General features: G+C 42.4%; 1 non-coding gene across 1 annotated transcript; it reads right to left on the bottom strand.

The window, feature by feature from the left end:
- Positions 1-2,927: 2,927 nt before the first annotated feature.
- On the bottom strand, positions 2,928-2,998 carry TRNAG-CCC (transfer RNA glycine (anticodon CCC)). Its single transcript has one exon. It is a non-coding gene; the product is annotated as a tRNA-Gly (tRNA).
- Between the last annotated feature and the right edge of the window lie 1,483 nt (positions 2,999-4,481).

Raw genomic sequence — 4,481 nt, 5'->3', positions numbered from 1 at the left:
AACACCAGGCGCTTGTGTACACCTAAACACACACACACACACACACACACACACACACACAGAAATGATCAGAACTATGCGCACACATAAGCACTAAAAATACACACACATGGGTAGGCTACACACACACACACACACACACAAATTGGGAGAGAGAGAGAGAGAGAGAGAGAGAGAGAGAGAGAGAGAGAGGGATTCAGTGGATGAATTAGGTCGGTGGATAATGGGTCAAGATGAGAGAGAGAGAGAGAGAGAGAGAGAGAGAGAGAGAGAGAGAGAGAGAGAGAGAAAGAGAGAGAGAGAGAGTACTTTCACGCTGATCTGGCCCCCAGAATCCATCCATCCCCACTTTTTTTTAAGAAAGAAGGAACCAAAGGCTAAGAGCCCACAAACAATTCCTTCCAAGAAAAAACAAAAACAATAAAAAAAAAAAGCCAAATTCAAGATCTCTTCATTTCGAGATTTTTTATTTTTTTATGTGGGGAAGAAGGAACCAAAGGCCATGAGCCCGCAAAACTGTTCCTTCCAAGAGAAAAACAAAATACAAGATCCATTCAAGATCCATTCATTTCGAGATGCCTGGACACACTGCGTTTGAAAGACCGGAGATCATAGGAAGTAGGAAATACAGACAGAGGGAGACAGTTCCAGAGTTGACCTGTTGCATAAATGAAGGACTGGGAGTAACAGTTAACTATTGCATTAGAGAGTTGGGCAGAAAAGGGATGAGAGTTTGTTGCCAGACGGGTGCTACGCGCCCGTCGTAGAGGTGGAGGAATGCATGCAGACAGTTCAGAGGAGCAGTGACCATTGAAGTAGCGATAGAAAAGAGATAAAGATGCAACAGTGCGGCGAAGAGACAGAGGTTGCAGGGAGCCAGTAAGAAGAGGAAAGTTCTTTCTATCTATCTATTGCCAGACGCCTTAATCCCATACGGGATGGCCACAAACAAATCGTCTCCACGTCGCCTTGTCCTCCGCCATTTCACTGCCCTGCTCCCAACTCACACCCCCCTCTCTCATATACCTCTCCAACACAGTATAATATTGATAATTTAGCCAAGTATATTTTAATCTAACCCTCACGTAGTATAACCTAACCTAACTTCATATAGCTTAATCTAACATAACCTACACACACACACACACACACACACACACACACACACACACACACACACACACACAGATTAAACAGAATGACAAGGCAAAAGATGTTGAGTCTGAGGAATGAGGAAGCTATCTATCCATTTATCTATCCCTCTCTCTCTCTCTCTCTATCTCAACAATTCATTCATCTCTATCCATCTATCATTCATCCAAGTAGCTATCATTCAAACATCTATATCTATCTATTTATCTATCTATCTACCTATCTATCAATCTGTCTATACCTATCTATCATCCACGCATCTATACCGTATCTATCTATCTGTCTACCCTACGTATCCATTAATATATCTATCTGTCTGCCTGTCCATACCTACCTACAGTATTTATCTATTTATACCTACCTACCTATGTATCTATTTTTCTATCTATCTATTTGCCTGTCTATCTATCAGTAACGTCTATCAGATATCATTAGGCAAAAACTAACACAGCGACAAAACTGCACCGGAATGTAGTGATGATAGTAATAGTAGTAGCAGTAGTAGTAGTAATAGTGGTGGTACAAGGAGTAGTATAGTAGCAGTAGTAGCAGTAGTGGTAGTAGTAGTAATAGTAGTAGTAATAGTGGTAGTACAAGTAGTAGTATAGTAGTAGTAGTAGTGGTAGTAGTAGTAGTAGTGGTAGTAGTAGTAGTAGTTGTTGTTGCTGTAGTAGTAGTAGTAGTAGTAGTAGAACAATAATAATAATAATAATAATAATAATAACATGATGATGATGATAACTACAACAATAATTTACCTATCTACAGCTACAAACAAATCCATTCATCTCATCCTTGGTCTCCCACTCCTCGCTCACTCTTCTAGTCAGTCTCTCATTTTCCACCCTCTCCACATAGCCGCACAGAAGTAACAATAAGAATCCGTGTGTGTGTGTGTGTGTGTGTGTGTGTGTGTGTGTGCTGTACAAGGTCACGGTAAACAGGTGAGATGAGGTCACTGTGTGTGCGTGTGTAGATCTGTGCGTGCGTGTACGTGTCCAAGGTTAAAGTAGACAAGACTGAGAGAGAGAGAGAGAGAGAGAGAGAGAGAGAGAGAGAGAGAGAGAGAGAGAGAGAGAGAGAGAATTTTAACCTTGACCCTCAATGTGCCAATAAACCTCAATCTCTCTCTCTCCCTCTCTCTCTCTGCCAGACGCCGCATCCAGTGAGGAGCTGGCGACATAAAGACCTCTTTGTCCCTCCTCGGTAACGATATTAACGCTTTTCAGTTTAAGAGCTTATATTATACTGTATTCTTGACGATGATAATAATAATAATAATAATAATACCAGCAAGTAATAATAATAATAATAATAATAATACCAGCAAGTAATAATAATAATAATACCCACAAATAATAATAATAATAATAATAACAGTATCAAAATAATAATAATAATAATAATAAGACGAAGAACATAGTTTTAGTAGCAGTAGTAAGAAGACAGTAGTAGCAGTAGTAAGAAGATAGCAGTAGTAGTACGATGAAGAGAGTAGACGTAAGAAGAAAGTTGTAGTAGTAGTAGTAAGTAGCAGCAGTAGTATTATGATGAAGACAGTAGTAGCAGTAGTTGTAAAAAGATAGTATTAGCAGCAGTAGTAAGAACGTAGTAGTAGTAATAGTAGTAGCAAGCAGTATCAGAAGCACGAAGATTGTAGTAGTAGTAGTAGTAGTAAGTAGCAATAGTAGGAAAGAGAAGATAGTAGTAGTAGCAGTAGTAGTAGGAAATAGAAGAGGAAGAAATAAGACAAAGATAGTAATGCTAAAAACAACTGCGCCGCCCGGGAATCGAACCCGGGTCGCAAGAATGGGAATCTTGCATGATACCACTACACCAGCGGCGCCGTGTATAGAACAGGCGCGGCGTGGGGATTTGAGAGAGAGAGAGATGATGAAACTAGAGAGATGGGAGACAGTGAGAAAGGGAGAAGGAAGAATGAAGGGAAGAGAGATTGAAGAGGAGAGGGAATGAGAAAAGCATGGCGGGGAAAAGAGGAATGAGAGGAAAATGGAGGAATGAGAGGGAGGAGGAAAGACACGAGGAGAGAGAAGACGAAGAAGGATGGAAGGGGATGGAAGGAAATGCACGGGAAGGAGTAGCAGAAGTAGTAGTAGTAGTATATAATAGTAGTAGTACTAGTAGTAGTGGTGGTGGTGGTGGTGGTGGTAGTAGTAGTAGTGGTGGTGGTGGTGGTGGTAGTAGTAGTGGTGGTGGTGGTGGTGGTGGTGGTAGTAGTAGTAGTAGTAGTAGTAGTAGTAGTAGCAGTAGTCGTAGTAGTAGTAGTAATTAGGAAGAAAAAGGGTGATGATGATGATGAGGATGAGGATGAGGAGGAGAAGAAGAAAAAGAACAAGAAGAAGAGGAAGAAGAAGACGAAGACGACGAAGAAGAAGAGGAAGAAGAAGAAGAAGAAGAGGAGGAGGAGGAGGAGGAAGAAGAAAAGGAAGAAGAAGAAGAAGAAGAGGAAGACGACGAAGAGAGGAAGACGACGACGAAGAGGAGGAGGAGGAGGAGGAGGAGGAGGAGAAGAAGAAGAAGAGGAAGAAGACGACGACGGAGAAGAGAAGGCTTAGAATTAATAGGCCTATATACTCTTCGCCTATATTATGCAGGCGATCAATTTTTTGCTGAGGCTAAATCGGTCCCTAGAATACAACACGCAACCATCAAATTTGACATCAAGGTCCCTAATTGTACTGCCCAATGACTAGGAAAAAAGGGTAACAAGCAAATTAAGTGGGGGAAAAGAGAGGGGGAGGGGAGTGATGGGGAGAGGAGGGGAGGGGAGGGAAAGGGGAAGGGGAGAGGGAGGGAGAAGGTGCTATGAGATCAAATATCCCTCCCCTATCCTTCCCTCCCTCCTCCTCTCTCTCTCTCTCTCTCTCTCTCTTCCTTCTTTCTTCCCACCTCCTCCTTATTCTCCTTTCTCTTCCTCCTTCTTCCCCTCTCCTCCTCCTCCCCTTCTTCTTCTGTTCTTCCATTTTTCCCTCCATCCCTCCCTCCCTCTCCTCTTTTATCTCCTTTCCTCCCTCCCTCCCCCTCCCCTACCCTTTCCTCTTTTAATTCTTCCCTCCCTCCCTCCCGGCATAGCAACAACCTCCCTTCCCTCCCCTTTCCTCCCCCCTACCACCACCCATCTACTACTACCATATCTACCACTAATATCTACATAACTACCACTATAATTGCTACTATTACAACCTAAACTATCACTCAAATCATCACTACTCCCAGCCTACCTACCACTACTACCACAACTACCACCACCACCACCATAACTACAATCCTAACAACAATACTACCACTACTACCATCTACTACTACTA

The sequence above is a fragment of the Coenobita brevimanus genome, chromosome 56 (assembly GCF_032717465.1).
Source record: "Coenobita brevimanus isolate Jiangsu-jjx chromosome 56, ASM3271746v2, whole genome shotgun sequence".
NCBI lineage: Eukaryota > Metazoa > Arthropoda > Malacostraca > Decapoda > Coenobitidae > Coenobita > Coenobita brevimanus.
Note: the sequence above shows the minus strand (reverse complement) of the source record. Positions and strands in the feature narration are given on the sequence as shown.